Genomic DNA, 18,865 nt, shown 5'->3' with positions numbered 1-18,865 from the left:
TTCTCCTTTACCAAATCTGGTCACTAGGGCAACAGAGCCTTAATGGAAATCGTGTTCTAGGTTGTAAATTACAATGGAATGCGCCAGGAAAAAGCCCTTTAAGTTTATGTGTCATTACTTCTTGTTCGTATTTTTAACATAATTTTTATTCTTTATCACAGCAAGTTCGATTACAATGGTTTGTTTTTTTCTAGGTGTGCAAGATGTGGTTCCTTCACACATATACATATATCTATTCTTCTTTGGAATCTTTTCCCATATAGGTTAGGACAGAATGTTGAGTCGTCTTCTCTTGGTATTCTGTAGGTCTTTGGTGATTATATATTTCACGTGTGTTTGTATATCTCTGTTCACCTCAATATGGTGATGTATCCAATCCTCACACCTTTCCATTTGGTGAACCATAAGTTTTTGTACTGAATCTGTGATTGCCTTTCTCTGTGGAAATATCTTCGTTTGTGTCAATTTTTAGGTAACACCTATATGTGATATGATAGGATATGTGTCTTTCGCTTTCTTACTTACTCCAAGTTGCTTGATTACTTCTAGACTCATCTATGGTGCTGCAGATGGCATTGTTTCATTTTTTCGCTAGCTCATATTCCATGTGTACATGTAGCAGTTCTTCTTTGTCCACCCATCTGTCGGTAGACTTTTTGGTTACTTCCGTATCTTGGCTATTGTAATACTATGCAATGCAGATTTGCCTGCCTGTGTCTTTCCAATTCTGTCTTCTTAGGTTATAGGTCCAGGTATAGGTCTACTGGATCATATGGTAGCTCAGCGTTAAGCTTTTAAAGGCACCTCCATTCTGTTCTCTTTAGTGGCTCTTTCCAGGTTACGTCCCACTTAAAGTTGAGGCTATGCATTTCTCCACAGCACCTTCAGCATTTATTCTTTGTAGTTTTTTGCTGATGGTTATTCTGACTGGTATGAGCTGATACCTCTTTGTGGTTGAATTTGCATGTGTCTCATAATCCGTTGAAATTGAGCTTTAAGGCATGTCCTTTTTATTTTTCCAGCTGTGATTACTGCTTAGGACTTCAAAGTGTTTTCTTAAAGTATGTGTCCCATTTTGAAATATTTTAACCATTACCTTCCTCAAGACATTTTGAGGGCAGGTTTCATTTACAGCCCTGCAGTACTTGTTCATATGAAGTGACCGTTAGCCCAGGCTTTAAAGCTGCTTTTGCAGGTAACGGCCAGAGGGTGGCAGCCTTTCTACGTTCCCCACGCTGGTACTTGGGAAACAGACCTACCCGCCAGTGGTGTTCTTCGGTTATAAATTAGAGTGGAATGTGCTCGGATAAACCCACAAATGCTGATGTCTCCTTACATTTGTTTGTTTTTTAAATTTAATTGATATTTTTTACTGGAGTAATACTCCATTGTATACAAGGACCACTTCTTCTTGGTGCATTCCTCTGTTGATGGACATTTCTGTTGCTTCCCAGTGTTGACTATGGTAAATATTGCTGGCGTACAGGTTTGCCAGCCTGTGACTTTTTGATTCTCATTTTCTCAGGTGATAGGCCCAGCAGATGGTATGCTTGATTCACTGGTAGCTCAATGTTTACCTTTTCAAAGCACCTCCAGTGTGTTTTCATTAGTGGCTCTTCCCACGTCCCCCTTAGAGCTGAGGGTACACATTTCTCCACAATCCCTTCAGCATTTATTGCTTGCAGCATTTTTGCTGATGGACATTCTGCCTGGTGTGAGCTGATAGGTTTTTGTAAATTGGGCTTGCGTGTCTTTAAAAATTCCTAAAATTTATCATTTTTCCAGGCGTTTTTCTATTCCGGTATAAAAACAAAGTGTGAGTACAATATACCTCTTGAAATTATCTTGTTGGAAGATTGCCCTCTTTTTAATATTCTGGTGGATTTTCGTCCCCAGCGTATTTTTTTGAAGGCAGGTGTCATTTACAGGCCTGCAATGTGTGTCAATACTTAGTAACCATTAGCACTGGGTTTAAGCTGCCGGTGTACGAATCGGCCACAAGGCAGGAGCATTTCTCCATTACCAAATCTGGTCACTAGGGCAACAGAGCCTTAATGGAAGTCGTGTTCTAGGTTGTAAATTACAATGGAATGTGCCAGGAAAAAGCCTTTTAAAGTTATGTCTCATTACTTCGTGTTCGTATTTTTAATTTAATTTTTAGTTTTTAATCACAGTAAATTTGATTACAATGTTTTCTTTGTTCTAGGTGTGCAAGATGTGGTTCTTTCATACATATACATATATCTATTCTTCTTCGGATCCATTTCCCATGTAGGTTATGACACAGTGTTGAGTAGTCTTCTCTTGGAATTGCTTACGTCCCTGGTGATTATATATTTCACATGTGTTTTTATATGTCTGTTAACCCCAATATAGTAACGTGTCCAATCCTCACACCTTTCCATTTGGTGAACCATACGTTTTTGTACTGAATCTGTGATTGCCTTTTTCCGTGCATATATCTTCGTTGGAATCAATTCGTAGGTAACACCTGTAACTGATATGGTAGGATATGTGTCTTTCGCTTTGTCACTAAAAGTTGCGTGATTACTTCTAGACTCATCTATGGTGCTGCAAATGGCATTGTTTCATTTTATCGCTAGCTCATAATCCATCTGTACATGTAGCAGTTCTTCTTTGTCCACCCATCTGTCGGTGGACTTTTTGGTGACTTCCATATCTTGGCTATTGTAATACTGTGCAATGCAGATTTGCCTGCCTCTTTCTTTCCAATTCTGTCTTCTTAGGGTATAGGTCCAGGAATAAGCCTCTGGATCATACGGTAGCTCAATGTTTACCTTTTAAAGACACCTCCACTCTGTTCTCTTTAGTGGCTCTTTCCAGGTTACATCCCACTTAAAGTTGAGGGTTTGCATTTCTCCACAGCACCTTCAGCATTTATTCTTTGTAGTTTTTTACTGATGGTAATTCTGACTGGTGTGAGCTGCTACGTCTTTGTGGTTGAATTTGCATGTGTCTCATGATCCGTTAAAACTGAGCTTTAAGGCAGGACCTTTTCATTTTTCAGGCTGTGAGTACAGCTTAGTTCTTCAAAGTGTTTTCTTAAAGTATGTGTTAAAATTTTTTGGCCATTACCTCCCTCAAGACATTTTGCAGTGACCATTAGCACAGGCTTAAGCCTGCGTTTGCAGGTAACGGCCAGAAGGCGGCAGTCTTTCTACATTCCCCACGCTGGTACTAGGGAAACAGACCTTCCGGCCAGTGGTGTTCCTCGGTTATAAATTAGAGTGGAATGTGCCTGAATAAACCCACAGATGCTGATGTCTCCTTACTTATGTCTGTCTTTTAAATTTAACGTATATTTATTATTGGAGTAATATTCCATTGTGTACATGGAACAGTTCTTCTTGGTGCATTCCTCTGTTGATGGACATTTTCATTGCTTCCAAATGTTGGCTATGGTAAATATGGCTGGAGTGCAGGATTGCCAGCCTGTGACGTTTTGATTCTCATTTTCTCAGGAGATAGGCCCAGCAGTGGGTGTGACTGATTGACGGGTAGCTCAATGTTTACCTTTTCAAGGCACTTCCATTGTGTTTTCGTTAGTGGCTCTTACCACGTCCCCCTTAGAGCTGAGTGTACGCATTCCTCCACAGTCCCTTCAGCATTTATTTTTTGAAACATTTTTTGCTGATGGCCATTCTGACTGCTGTGAGCTGATAGGTTTTTGTAATTTGGGTTTGCATGTCTTTGAAAATTCCTAAAATACATCATTTTCCCACACCTTTTTCTTTTCTCTTAAAAGATAAAACTGTGAGTACAATATACCTCTTGAAATTGTCTTCTTGGAAGGTTGCCCTCTTTTGAAATTTTTACTCCATTTTTGATCCCAGGATTTATTTGGAGGGCAGGTGTCATTTAGAGAATTGCAAGTTGGTGAATATTTAGTGACCTTTAGCAGTGGGTTTAAAGCTGCTGTTGTGGGAAATGGCCACAAGGAGGCAGCATTTCTCCATTCCCAAATCTGGGTACTAGGGCAGCAGAGCCTTTCTGGAAGTCGTGTTCCTAGGTTGTAAATTAGAATGGAATGTGCCAGGAGAAACCCCCATAAGTTTAGGTCTCATTACTTCTTGTTTTTGTTAATTTTTTTAATCGGGGTAAAGACTAGAATATTGTTTGTCCTAGGGGTACACAATCTGGTTCATTTGTACATTATATATGTCTACTCTACAGATCCTCTTCCCATGTAAAATATAACAGAGTGTTCTGTAGACCTCCCTTGCTATATGGTCGGCCTTTTTGAAATATGTATATAATATGTGTTTGGATATGTATAGTAACACTAATCTCATTTCTCCATTCCCCCCACCTTTCCTTTTAGATGAGCATAGCTGGTTTTCTAAGTCTATGAGTGTCTTTCTCTGTGGAAATATGTTCATTTGTGTCTGTTATTAGATAACGCCTATAAGGGATATCATAGGATATAGGTCTTTTGCTTTCCGACTTACCTCATGTTTTGTGATTATCTCCAGGCTCATCTCTGGTGCCTCAAAGAGCAGTGTTTCATTGTTTTCCATGGCTAATATTCCATTGTGTACATGGACTCCTTCTTCTTTGTCCATTCACCTGTTGATGGACATTTTGGTTGCTTCCCATCTTGGCTATTTTGAATAAGGCTGCAGTGCAGCTTTTGCAGCCTGTGTCTTTTCGATTCTGGTCTTCTCAGGTGAGAGGCCCAGTGCTGTGCCTGCTGGCTTGAATGGTACCTCAGTTTTTACTTTTAAACGCAGTTCCTTTCTGTACTCATTATTGGCTGTTAACCACTTTACATCTCACCAGCACCTAGAGGTTACAGAGTTCTCTACAACCCCATCAGCATTTATTGTTTGTAGACTTTTTGCTGACGGTCAGTAAACAGGTGTGAGTTGAAACCTTTTGGTTGATTAGATTGCATGAGCCTAATAATTCCTGAGGTTGAGCTTTTATCCATTTTCCTGTTTTTTTGTTTAAAGAGAGTGAGGAATACTTACCTCTTCAGAGTATCTTCTTGAAACATTTGCCTGTTTTGAATTTTTTTGTCCATTCCCTACCTGAGCACAATTTTTGACGGCAGGTGTCCTTTACAGCCCTGAGTCCTTGTGAATGTTAAGTGACCATTAGCTGTGGGTTTAAAGCTGCTCTTGCGGGGAACGGCCACAAGGCGGCAGCATTTCTCCTTTACCAAATCTGGTCACTAGGGCAACAGAGCCTTAATGGAAATCGTGTTCTAGGTTGTAAATTACAATGGAATGCGCCAGGAAAAAGCCCTTTAAGTTTATGTGTCATTACTTCTTGTTCGTATTTTTAACATAATTTTTATTCTTTATCACAGCAAGTTCGATTACAATGGTTTGTTTTTTTCTAGGTGTGCAAGATGTGGTTCCTTCACACATATACATATATCTATTCTTCTTTGGAATCTTTTCCCATATAGGTTAGGACAGAATGTTGAGTCGTCTTCTCTTGGTATTCTGTAGGTCTTTGGTGATTATATATTTCACGTGTGTTTGTATATCTCTGTTCACCTCAATATGGTGATGTATCCAATCCTCACACCTTTCCATTTGGTGAACCATAAGTTTTTGTACTGAATCTGTGATTGCCTTTCTCTGTGGAAATATCTTCGTTTGTGTCAATTTTTAGGTAACACCTATATGTGATATGATAGGATATGTGTCTTTCGCTTTCTTACTTACTCCAAGTTGCTTGATTACTTCTAGACTCATCTATGGTGCTGCAGATGGCATTGTTTCATTTTTTCGCTAGCTCATATTCCATGTGTACATGTAGCAGTTCTTCTTTGTCCACCCATCTGTCGGTAGACTTTTTGGTTACTTCCGTATCTTGGCTATTGTAATACTATGCAATGCAGATTTGCCTGCCTGTGTCTTTCCAATTCTGTCTTCTTAGGTTATAGGTCCAGGTATAGGTCTACTGGATCATATGGTAGCTCAGCGTTAAGCTTTTAAAGGCACCTCCATTCTGTTCTCTTTAGTGGCTCTTTCCAGGTTACGTCCCACTTAAAGTTGAGGCTATGCATTTCTCCACAGCACCTTCAGCATTTATTCTTTGTAGTTTTTTGCTGATGGTTATTCTGACTGGTATGAGCTGATACCTCTTTGTGGTTGAATTTGCATGTGTCTCATAATCCGTTGAAATTGAGCTTTAAGGCATGTCCTTTTTATTTTTCCAGCTGTGATTACTGCTTAGGACTTCAAAGTGTTTTCTTAAAGTATGTGTCCCATTTTGAAATATTTTAACCATTACCTTCCTCAAGACATTTTGAGGGCAGGTTTCATTTACAGCCCTGCAGTACTTGTTCATATGAAGTGACCGTTAGCCCAGGCTTTAAAGCTGCTTTTGCAGGTAACGGCCAGAGGGTGGCAGCCTTTCTACGTTCCCCACGCTGGTACTTGGGAAACAGACCTACCCGCCAGTGGTGTTCTTCGGTTATAAATTAGAGTGGAATGTGCTCGGATAAACCCACAAATGCTGATGTCTCCTTACATTTGTTTGTTTTTTAAATTTAATTGATATTTTTTACTGGAGTAATACTCCATTGTATACAAGGACCACTTCTTCTTGGTGCATTCCTCTGTTGATGGACATTTCTGTTGCTTCCCAGTGTTGACTATGGTAAATATTGCTGGCGTACAGGTTTGCCAGCCTGTGACTTTTTGATTCTCATTTTCTCAGGTGATAGGCCCAGCAGATGGTATGCTTGATTCACTGGTAGCTCAATGTTTACCTTTTCAAAGCACCTCCAGTGTGTTTTCATTAGTGGCTCTTCCCACGTCCCCCTTAGAGCTGAGGGTACACATTTCTCCACAATCCCTTCAGCATTTATTGCTTGCAGCATTTTTGCTGATGGACATTCTGCCTGGTGTGAGCTGATAGGTTTTTGTAAATTGGGCTTGCGTGTCTTTAAAATTTCCTAAAATTTATCATTTTTCCAGGCGTTTTTCTATTCTGGTATAAAAACAAAGTGTGAGTACAATATACCTCTTGAAATTATCTTGTTGGAAGATTGCCCTCTTTTTAATATTCTGGTGGATTTTCGTCCCCAGCGTATTTTTTTGAAGGCAGGTGTCATTTACAGGCTTGCAATGTGTGTCAATACTTAGTAACCATTAACACTGGGTTTAAGCTGCCGGTGTACGAAACGGCCACAAGGCAGGAGCATTTCTCCATTACCAAATCTGGTTACTAGGGCAGCAGAGCCGTTCTGGAAGTGGTTTTCCTAGCTTGTAAATTTCAATGGAATGTGCCAGGAAAACTCCCCATAAGTTTATGTCTCATTACTTCTAGTTCCTTGTTTTAATTTTTTAAATTGGGGTAATGTTTAGAATGTTGTTTGTCCAAGGTGTACACAGTCTGGTTCATATACACATTATATATATCTATATATGTCGAGATCCTCTTCCCATGTAAATTATTACAGCGTGTTCCGTAGACTTCCCTTGCTATATGGTGGGTTTTTGGATATATGTATATAATATGTATTTGTATACATATGGTAACGCTAATCTTCATTTATCCAATCCCCCCACTTTTCCCTTTAGATAAGCATAGTTTTTTTGCTAAGTCTGTGAGTGCCTTTCTCTGTGGTATCAAGAGGGTGGGATAGGTTTAATAAATACCCTAACCCTAACACGTACCCTTATCCTAACCCGTACCTTAAACCGAGCCATAAACCTTACCCTAAACCGAACCCGTACCCTAAGCCGTACCCTAACCCTAAACCTTACCCGTACCCTAAACCGAGCCTTAACCCTAAAACTAACCCTAACCCTAAACCTAACCCATACCCTACGCAGTACCCGAAACCGTACACGAACCCGTACCCTAAGCCGTACTCTAACCCTAACCCTAACCCTAACCCTAAGCTACCTTTGACTGTTTCTGCCTCCAATAGTTTTCCTAAGCACTTGTGTTTTAAGGAACAGGTTAAAAAGGGAATCCTAATGTGATTTCTTTATAATGGGTGTTTTCCTTATCTTATCCTCCTGTCTAAACTCTTCTCCATTGCTTCACTCCAAATAATATTCCTTTACGTGCTAAGTGGTATCTAGAAAGTGGGGTAGGTTTAATAAATACCCTAAACCTAACGCATACTCTAACCCCTACCCTAACCGTAACACGTACCCTAATCCTAACCCGTACTCTAAACAGATCCCTAACCCTAAAACTAACCCTAACCCTAACCAATACCCTATGCGGTACCTGAACCCATACCCGAACCTGTATTGTAAGCCGGACCCTAACCCTAACCCTAACCCTAACTCATAACTACGCGTTACCCGAACCCGTACCCAAACCCGTACCCTAAGCCGTACCCTAAACCTAACCCTAAATCTAAACCTAACCCGTACACTAAAGCCGTACCCTAACCCTAACACTAACCCTAACCCTCACCCTAAGCTACCCTTGACTGCTTCTGCCTCCAATAGATTTCTTAGTACTAGTGTTTTAAGGAACACGTTAAAAAGAGAATCCTAATGTGATTTCTTTATAATGGGTGTGTTCCTTATCTTTTCCTAGTGTCTAAACTCTTCTCCATGGCTGCACTGCAAATAATATTCCTTTACGTGCTATATGGTATCTAGAAAGTGGGATAGGTTTAATAAATACCCTAACCCTAACGCGTACCCTAACCCTAACCCCTAACCTAACCCTAACAGGTACCATAATCCTAACCTGTACCCTAAACCGAGCCCTAACCCTAAAATTATCCATAACCCTAACCCTAACACATATCCTACGCCAACCCAAACCCATACCCGAAACCGTACCCTAAGCCATACCCTAACCCTAACCCTAACCCTAACACTAACCCTAAGCTACCCTTGACTGCTTCTGCCTACAATAGATTTCTTAAGCACTAGTGTTTTAAGGAAAAGGTTAAAAAGAGAATCCTAATGTCATTTCTTTATAATGGGTGTGTTCCTAATCTTTTCCTAGTGTCTAAACTCTTTTCCATGGCTGGACCCCAAATAATATTCCTTTACGTGCTAAGTGGTATCTAGAGAGTGGGATAGGTTTATTAAATACCCTAACCCTAAAGCGTACCCTAATCCTAAACCCTACTCTAACCCTAACACGTAACCTAATCCTAACCCGTACTCTAAACCGAGCCCTAACCCTAAAACTAACCCTAACCCTAACCCTAACCCATACCCTACGTGGTACCTGAACCCATACCCGAATCCGTACGCTAACCCTAACCCTAATCCTAAACCTAACCTGTACCCTAAACCGAGCCCTAACCCTAAAAGTAACCCTAAACCTAAACCTAACTCATACTCTAGGTGGTACCCGAACACGTACCCGAACCAGTACCCTAAGCCGTACCCTAAACCTAACCCTAACCCTATCCCTAACCCTAAGCTACCCTTGACTGCTTTTGCCTCCAATAGATTTCTTAGCACTAGTGTTTTAAGGAACAGGTTCAACAGGGAATCCTAATGTGATTTCTTTATAATGGGTGTGTTCCTTATCTTATCCTAGTGTCTAATCTCTTCTCGATGGCTGGACCCCAAATAATATTCCTTACGTGGTAAGTGGTATCTAGAGAGTGGGATAGGTTTAATAAATACCCTAACCCTAATGCGTACCCTAACCCTAACCCCTAACCTAACCTTAACAGGTACCATAGTCCTAACCTGTACCCTAAACCGAGCCCTAACCCTAAAACTATCCGTAACCCTAACCCTAACACATATCCTATGCCGACCCAAACCCATACCCGAACCCGTACCCTAAGCCGTACCCTAAGCCTAACCCTAAACCTAACCCTAACCCTAACCATAAGCAACCCTTGACTACTTCTGCCTCTAATAGATTTCCTTAGCAGTAGTGTTTTCAGAAACAGGTTAAAAAGAGAATCGTTATGTGATTTCTTTATAACAGGTGTGTTCCTGATCTTATCCTAGTGTCTAAATTCTTCTCCATGGCGGGACCCCAAATAATATTCCTTTACGTGCTAAGTGGTATCTAGAGAGTGGGATAGGTTTATTAAATACCCTAAACCTAATGCGTACCCTAACCCTAACCCCTACCCTAACACTAACACGTACCCTAATCCTAACCCATACCCTAAACCGAACCCTAACCCTAACACTAACCCTAAGCCATACACCACGTGGTACCCGAACCCGTACCCTAAGCCGTAACCTAACCCTAACCCTAACCCTAAGCTACCCTTGACTGTTTCTGCCTCCAATAGATTTCCTAAGCACTAGTGTTTTAAGGAACAGGTTAAAAAGAGAATCCTAATGTAATTTCTTTATAATGGGTGTGTTCCTTACCTTATCCTAGTGTCTAAACTATTCTCCATGGTTGGACCCCAAATAATATTCCTTTACGTGATAACTGGTATCTAGAGAGTGGGGTAGGTTTAATAAATACCCTAACCCTAACCCATACCCTAACCCTAACCCTTACGCTAACCCTAACACATAACCTAATCCTAACCCGTACCCTAAACCGAGCCCTAACCCTAAACCTAACCCATGCCCTACGTGGTACTCGAACACTAACCCGTACCCTAAGCCGTACCCTAACCCTAACCCTAAGCCTAACCCTAACCCTAAGTTACCCTTGACTGTTTCTGCCTCCAATAGATTTCCTAAGCACTAGTGTTTTAAGGAACAGGTTAAAAAGTGAATCCTAATGTGACTTCTTTATAATGGGTGTGTTCCTTACCTTATCCTAGTGTCAAAACTCTTCTCCATGGCTGGACCCCAAATAATATTCCTTTACGTGGTAAGTGGTATCTAGAGAGTGGGATAGGTTTAATAAATATCATAAACCTAAAGCGTACCCTAACCCTAACCCCTACCCTAACCCTAACACGTACCCTAATACTAATCCGTACCCTAAACCAAGCCCTAACTCTAAAACTAACCCTAAACCTAATCCTAACCCATACCCTACACCGTACCCGAACCCGTACCCTAAGCCGTACCCTAACACTAAATGATACCGTACACGGTACACTAACCCGTACCTGAACCCGTACCCTAACCCTAACCCTAACACTAAACCTAACACTAAACCTAACCCGTTACGTAAACCGAGCCCTAACCCTACAATTAACCCTAACCCTTACCCTAACCCATACCCTATGCTGTACGCGAAGCCGTATCCGAAACCGTACACTAAGCCGTAACCTAACCCTAACCCTAACTCTAACCCTAAGATACCCTTGAATGCTTCTGCCTCCAATAGATTTCCTAAGTACTAGTGTTTTAAGTAACAGGTTAAAAAGAGAATCCTAATGTGATATCTTTATAATGGGTGTGTTCCTTACCTTATCCTAGTGTCTAAACTCTTCTCGATGGCTGGACCCCCAAAATTTTCCTTTACGTACTAAGTGGTATGTAGAGAGTGAGATAGGTTTAATAAATACCCTAACCATAATGCGTACCCTAACCCTAACCCCTACCCGGACACTAAAACGTACAATAATCCTAACCCGTACCCTAAACCGAGCTCTAACCCTAAAATTAACCCTAACCCTAACCCATACCCTACGCGGTACCTGAACCCATACCCGAATCCGTACCCTAACCCTAACCCTAAACCTAAACCTAACCTGTACCCTAAACCGAGCCCTAACCCTAAAAGTAACCCTAACCCTAAACCTAACTCATACCCTAGGCGGTACCCGAACAGGTACCCGAACCAGTACCTTAAGCCGTACCCTAAACCTAACCCTAACCCTATCCCTAACACTAAGCTACCCTTGACTGTTTCTGCCTCCAATAGGTTTCTTAGCACTAGTGTTTTAAGGAACAGGTTAAAAAGAGAATCCTTATGTGATTCCTTCATAATGGGTGTGTTCCTTATCTTACCCTAATGTCTAAACTCTTCTCCATGGCTGAACCCCAAATAATATTCCTTTACGTGCTAAGGGGTATCTAGAGAGTGGGATAGGTTTAATAAATACCCTAAACCTAACACGTACCCTAACCCTAACCCCTACCATAACCCTGACACGTACCCTAATGCTAACCCTTACCCTAAACCGAGCCCTAAGCCTAACCCTAACCCATACCCTACTTCATACCCGAACCCGTACCCGAACCCGTACCCTAAGCCGTAACCTAACCCTAACCCTAACCCTAATCCTAACCCTAAGCTACCCTTGACTGTTTCTGCCTCCAATAGATTTCCTAAGCACTAGTGTTTTAAGGAACAGGTTAAAAAGAGAATCCTAATGTAATTTCTTTATAATGGGTGTGTTCCTTATCTTATCCTAGTGTCTAAAACTAACTCTAACCCTAATCCTAAACCTAACCCATACCCTAAACCGAGCCCTAACCCTAAAACTAACCCTAACTGTAAACCTAACCCATACCCAACGTGGTACCCGAACCCGAACCCGTATCCTAAGCCGTACACTCACCCTAACACTAACCCTAAGCTACCCTTGAATGTTTCTGCTTCCAGTAGATTTCCTAAGCACCAGTGTTTTAAGGAACAGGTAAAAAAGAGAATCCTAATGTGATTTCTTTATAATGGGTGTGTTCCTTATCTTATCCTAGTGTCTAAACTCTTCTCTATGGCGGGACCCCAAATAATACTCCTTTACGTGCTAAGTGGTATCTAGAGAGTGGGATAGGTTTATTAAATACCCTAACCCTAACGCGTACCCTAACCCTAACCCCTACCCTATCCCTAACACGTACCCTAATCCTAACGTAAACAGATCCTTAACCCTAAAACTAACCCTAACCCTAACCGTAACCCATACCCTACGCGGTACCTGAACCCATTCCCGAACCTGTACTGTAAGACGGACCCTAACCCTAACCCTAACTCATACCCTACGCGTTACCCGAACCCGTACCCAAACCCGTAGCCTAAGCCGTACCCTAAACCTAACCCTAAATCTAAACCTAACCCGTACACTAAAGCGAGCCCTAACCCTAAAACTAACCGTAACCCTAACCCATGCCCTACGCCATACCCGAAACCCTATCCGAACCCGTACCCTAAGCCGTACCCTAACCTTAACCCTAACCCTAACACTAACCCTAAGCTCCCCTTGACTGCTTCTGCCTCCAATAGATTTCCTAAGCACTAGTGTTTTAAGGAACAGGTTAAAAAGAGAATCCTAATGTGATTTCTTTATAATGGGTGTGTTCCTTATCTTTTCCTAGTGTCTAAACTCTTCTCCATGGATGCACTGCAAATAATATTCCTTTACGTGCTATATGGTATCTAGAAAGTGGGATAGGCTAAATAAATACCTTAACCCTAAAGCGTACCCTAACCCTAACCCCTACTCTAACCCTAACACGTACCCTAATCCTAACCCGTACTCTAAACCGAGCCCTAACCCTAAAACTAACCCTAACCCTAACCCTAACCCATACCCTCTGCCATGCCCGAACCCGTACCCTAAGCCATACCCTAACCCTAACCCTAACCCTAACTCTAACCCTAAGCTCCCCTTGAATGCTTCTGCCTTATATAGGTTTCCTAAGTACTAGTGTTTTAAGGAACAGGTTAAAAAGAGAATCCTAATGTGATTTCTTTATAATGGGTGTGTTCCTGATCTTATCCTAGGTCTAAACCCTTCTCCTTGGCCGGACCCCAAATAATATTCCTTTACGTTCTGAGTGGTATCTAGAGAGTGGGATAGGTTTAATAAATATCCTAAACCTAATGCGTACCCTAACCCTAACCCCTACCCGGACCCTAAAACGTACAATAATCCTAACCCGTACCCTAAACCGAGCTCTAACCCTGAAACTAACCCTAACCCTAACCCTAACCCATACCCTACGCGGTACCTGAACCCATACCCGAATCCGTACCCTAAACCTAACCCTAACCCTAAACCTAACCTGTACCCTAAACCGAGCCCTAACCCTAAAAATAACCCTAACCCTAAACCTAACTCATACACTAGGCATTACCCGAACACGTACCCAAACCAGTACCCTAAGCAGTACCCTACACCTAACCCTAACACTAACACTAACCCTAAGCTACCCTTGACAGCTTCTGCCTACAATAGATTTCTTAAGCACTAGTGTTTTAAGGAAAAGGTTAAAAAGAGAATCCTAATGTGATTTCTTTATAATGGGTGTGTTCCTTTTCTTTTCCTAGTGTCTAAACTCTTCTCCATGGCTGGACCCCAAATAATAATCCTTTACGTGCTAAGTGGTATCTAGAGAGTGGGATAGGTTTAATAAATACCCTAACCCTAACACGTACCCTAACCCTATCAACTACCCTAACACACGTACCCTAATCCCAACCCGTACCATAAACGGAGCCCTAATCCTAAAACTAACCCTACCCCTAACCCTAACCCATACCCTATGCCATACCCGAACCCGTACCAGACCCGTACACTAACCGTAACCCTAACCCTAACCATAAGCTACCCTTAACTGCTTCTGCCTCCAATAGATTTCCTTAGAAGTAGTGTTTTAAAGAACAGGTTAAAAAGAGAATCCTAAAGTGATTTCTTTATAACGGGTGTGTTCCTGATCTTATCCTAGTGTCTAAACTCTTCTCCATGGCGGGACCCCAAATAACATTCCTTTACGTGCTAAGTGATATCTAGAGAGTGGGATAGGTTTATTAAATACCCTAAACCTAACGCGTACCCTGACCCAAACCCCTACGCTAAAACTAACACGTACCCTAATCCTAACCCATACCCTAAACCGAGCCCTAACCCAAAAACTAACCAGAACCCTAACCCTAACCCATACCCTAGGCAGTACCCGAACCCGTAACCTAAGATGTACCCTAACCCTAACCCTAACCCGTACCTTAAACTGTAACCTAACCCTAACCCTAACCCTAACCCTAAGCTACCCTTCACTGCTTCTGCCTCCAATAGATTTCCTAAGCACTAGTGTTTTAAGAAACAGGTTAAAAAGAGAATCCTAATGTGATTTCTTTATAATGGGTGTGTTCCTTATCTTATCCTAGTTTCTAACCTCTTCTCCACGGCGGGACCCCAAATAATATACATTTACGTGCTAAGTGGTATCTAGAGAGTGGGATAGGTTTAATAAATACCCTAAACCTAACACGTACCCGAAACCTAACACCTACCCGTAGCCTAAATCGTACCCTAAACCGATTCCTAAACCTAAAACTAACGCTAACCCTAACCCTAACGCATACCCTACACGGTACCCGAACCCATACCCGAACCCGTACCCTAACCGTACCCTAACCCTAAACCTAACCCGTAGCATAAACCGAGCCCTAACCCTATAACTAACCCTAAACCTAACCCTAACAAATACCCTACGCGGTATCTGAACCCGTACCCGAACCCGTACCCTAAACTGTAACCTAACCCTAACCCTAACGGTAACCCTAAGCTACCCTTGACTGTTTCTACCTCCAATAGATTTCGTAAGCACTAGTGTTTTAAGGAACAGGTTACAAAGAGAATCCTAATGTGATTTCTTTATAATGGGTGTGTTCCTTATCTTATCCTAGTGTCTAAACTCTTCTCCATGGCAGGACCCCAAATAATATTCCTTTACATGCTAAGTGGTATCTAGAGAGTGGGATAGGTTTATTAAACTCCCTAACCCTAATGCGTACCCAAACCCTAACCCCTACCCGTACCCTAACACGTACCCTAATCCTAACCCGTAATCTAAAACAAGCCGTAACCCTAAAGCTAACCCTAAACCTAACCTGAACCCATACCCTACGCGGTACCGGAACCCATACCCGACACCGTACACTAAGCCGTACCCTAACACTAACCCGTAACCTAAACCTAACCCGTACCCTAAACATAGCCCTAACCTTAAACTAACCCTAACCCTAACCCTAACACATACCCTACGCGGTAACCAAACCTGTACCCGAACCCGTACCCTAAGCCATACACTAACCCTAACCCTATCACTAACCCTAAGCTACCCTTGACTGCTTCTGCGTCCAATAGATTTCCTAAGCACTAGTGCTTTATGGAACAGGTTAAAAAGAGAATCCTAATTTGATTTCTTTATAATGGGTGTGTTCCTTATCTTATCCTAGTGTCTAAACTCTTCTCTATGGCGGTACCCCAAATAATATTCCTTTACCTGCTAAGTGGTATCTAGAGAGTGGGATAGGTTTATTAACTACCCTAAACCTAATACGTACCCTAACCCTAACCCCTACCCTAACACTAACACGTACCCTAATCCTAACCCGTACCCTAAACCGAACCCTAACCCTAAAACTAACCCTAAGCCATACCCTACTTGGTTCCCGAACCCGTACCCTAAGCCGTACTCTAAGCCTAACCCTAACCCTAACCCTACGCCTAAGCTACCCTTGACTGCTTCTGCCTCCAATAGATTTCCTAAGCACTAGTGTTTTAAGAAACAGGTTAAAAAGAGAATCCTAATGTAATTTCTTTATAATGGGTGTGTTCCTTATCTTATCCTAGTGTCTAAACTCTTCTCTGTGGCGGGACCCCAAATAATATTCCTTTACGTGCTAAGTGGTATCTAGAGAGTGGGATAGGTTTGTGAAATATCCTAACCCTAACAAGTAACCTAACCCTAACCCCTACCCTATCCCTAACACGTACCCTAATCCAAACCTAAACTGAGCCCTATTCGTAAAACTAGCCCTAACCCTAACCCTAACCCATACCCTAATCCGTACTCAAACCCATACTCTAAGCCATACCCTAACCCTAAACGTTACCCGTACCCTACACCGAGCCTTAACCGTAAAACTAACCCTAACCCTAAACCTAACCCGTACCCTACGCGGTACCCAAACCTGTACACGAACCCGTACCCTAAGCCGTACCCTAACCCTAACCCTAACCCTACGCTACCGTTGACTGTTTCTGCCTCCAATAGTTTTCCTAAGCCCTTCTGTTTTAAGGAACAGGTTAAAAAGAGAATCCTAATGTGATTTCTTTATAATGGGTGTGTTCCTTATCTTATCCTAGTGTCTAAACTCTTATCCATGGCGGGACCCCAAATAATATACCTGTACGTGCTAAGTGGTATCTAGACAGTGGGATAGTTTTAATAAATACCCTAACCCTAATACGTAACCTAACCCTAACCCATACCTTAACACTAACACGTACCCTAATCCTAACCTGTACCCTAAACCGAGCCCTAACCCTAAAACTAATACTAACCCTAACCCTAACCCATTCCCTCATCCGTACCCGAACCCGTACCAGATCCCGTACACTAACAGTAACCCTAACCCTAACCATAAGCTACCCTTAACTGCTTCTGCCTCCAATAGTTTTCCTTAGAAATAGTGTTTTAAGGAACAGGTTAAAAAGAGAATCCTAATGTGATTTCTTTATAATGGGTGTGTTCCTTATCTTATACTAGTGTCTAAACTCTTTTCCTTGGCCGGAACCCAAATAATATTCCTTTACGTGCTAAGTGGTACCTAGAGAGTGGGATAGGTTTAATAAATACCCTAAACCTAACGCGTACCCTGACCCAAACCCCTACGCTAAACCTAACACGTACCCTAATCCTAACCCATACCCTAAACCGAGCCCTAACCCAAAAACTAACCAGAACCCTAACCCTAACCCATACCCTAGGCCGTACCCGAACCCGTAACCTAAGATGTACCCTAACCCTAACCCTAGCCCTAAGCTACCCTTGACTGCTTCTGCCTCCAATAGATTTCCTATTCACTAGTGTTTTAAGGAACAGGTTAAAAAGAAAATACTAATGTGATTTCTTTATAATGGGTGTGTTCCTTATCTTATCCTAGTTTCTAACCTCTTCTCCATGGTGGGACTCCAAATAATATAACTTTACGTGCTAAGTGGTATCTAGAGAGTGGGACAGGTTTAATAAATACCTTAAACCTAACACTAAACCTAACCCGTAACCTAAACCGAGCCCTAGCCCTAAAACTAACCCTAACCCTTACCCTAACCCATACCCTATGCTGTACCCGAACCCGTATCCGAAACCGTACACTAAGCCGTGCCCTAACCCTAACTCTAACCCTAAGATACCCTTGAATGCTTCTGCCTCCAATAGATTTACTAAGTACTAGTGTTTTAAGTAACAGGTTAAAAAGAGAATCCTAATGTGATTTCTTTATAATGGGTGTGTTCCTTACCTTATCATAGTGTCTAAACTCTTCTCGATGACTGGACCCCCAAAATTCTCCTTTACGTGCTAAGTGGTATGTAGAGAGTGAGATAGGTTTAATAAATACCCTAACCATAATGCGTACCCTAACCCTAACCCCTACCCGTACCCTAACACGTACCCTAACCCGTACCCTAAAATGAGCAGTAACCCTAAAGCTAACCCTAACCCTAACCCATACCCTACTCGGTACCCGAACCCGTACCCCAACCCGTACCCTAACCCATAACCTAAACCTAACCCGTACCGTAAACCGAGCCCTAACCCTAAAACTAACCCTAACCCTAACACATACCCTAAGCTACCCTTGACTGCTTCTGCCTCCAATACATTTCATAAAACTAGTGTTTTAAGGAACAGGTTAAAAAGAGAATCCTAATGTGATTTCTTTATAATGGGTGTGTTCCTTATCTTATCCTAGTGTCTAAACTCTTCTCCATGGCTGAACCCCAAATAATATTCCTTTACGTGGTAAGTGTTATCTAGAGAGTGGGATAGGTTTAATAAATACCCTAAACCTAACGCGTACCCTAACCCTAACCCCTACCGTAACACTGACACGTACCCTAATGCTAACCCTTACCCTAAACCGAGCCCTAAGCCTAACCCTAACCCATACCCTACTCCGTACCCGAACCCATACCCTAAGCCATACCCTAAGCCTAACCCTAAACCTAACCCTAACACTAAGCTACCTTTGACCGCTTCTACCTACAACAGATTTCCTAAAC

General features: G+C 42.0%; 1 long non-coding RNA gene across 1 annotated transcript; it reads right to left on the bottom strand.

The window, feature by feature from the left end:
* Window positions 1-12,722: 12,722 nt before the first annotated feature.
* On the bottom strand, window positions 12,723-17,799 carry LOC309622129. The gene is made up of 3 exons (XR_014240534.1): window positions 17,590-17,799; window positions 15,847-15,870; window positions 12,723-12,769 (listed from the first exon to the last, which is right to left on the bottom strand). It is a non-coding gene; the product is annotated as an uncharacterized lncRNA (long non-coding RNA).
* Between the last annotated feature and the right edge of the window lie 1,066 nt (window positions 17,800-18,865).

Source organism: Balaenoptera borealis (assembly GCF_965194805.1).
Source record: "Balaenoptera borealis genome assembly, contig: HAP1_SCAFFOLD_1603, whole genome shotgun sequence".
Taxonomy (NCBI): domain Eukaryota; kingdom Metazoa; phylum Chordata; class Mammalia; order Artiodactyla; family Balaenopteridae; genus Balaenoptera; species Balaenoptera borealis.
The sequence above is the reverse complement of the archived record's forward strand: the minus strand, read 5'-3'. Positions and strand labels throughout refer to the sequence as shown.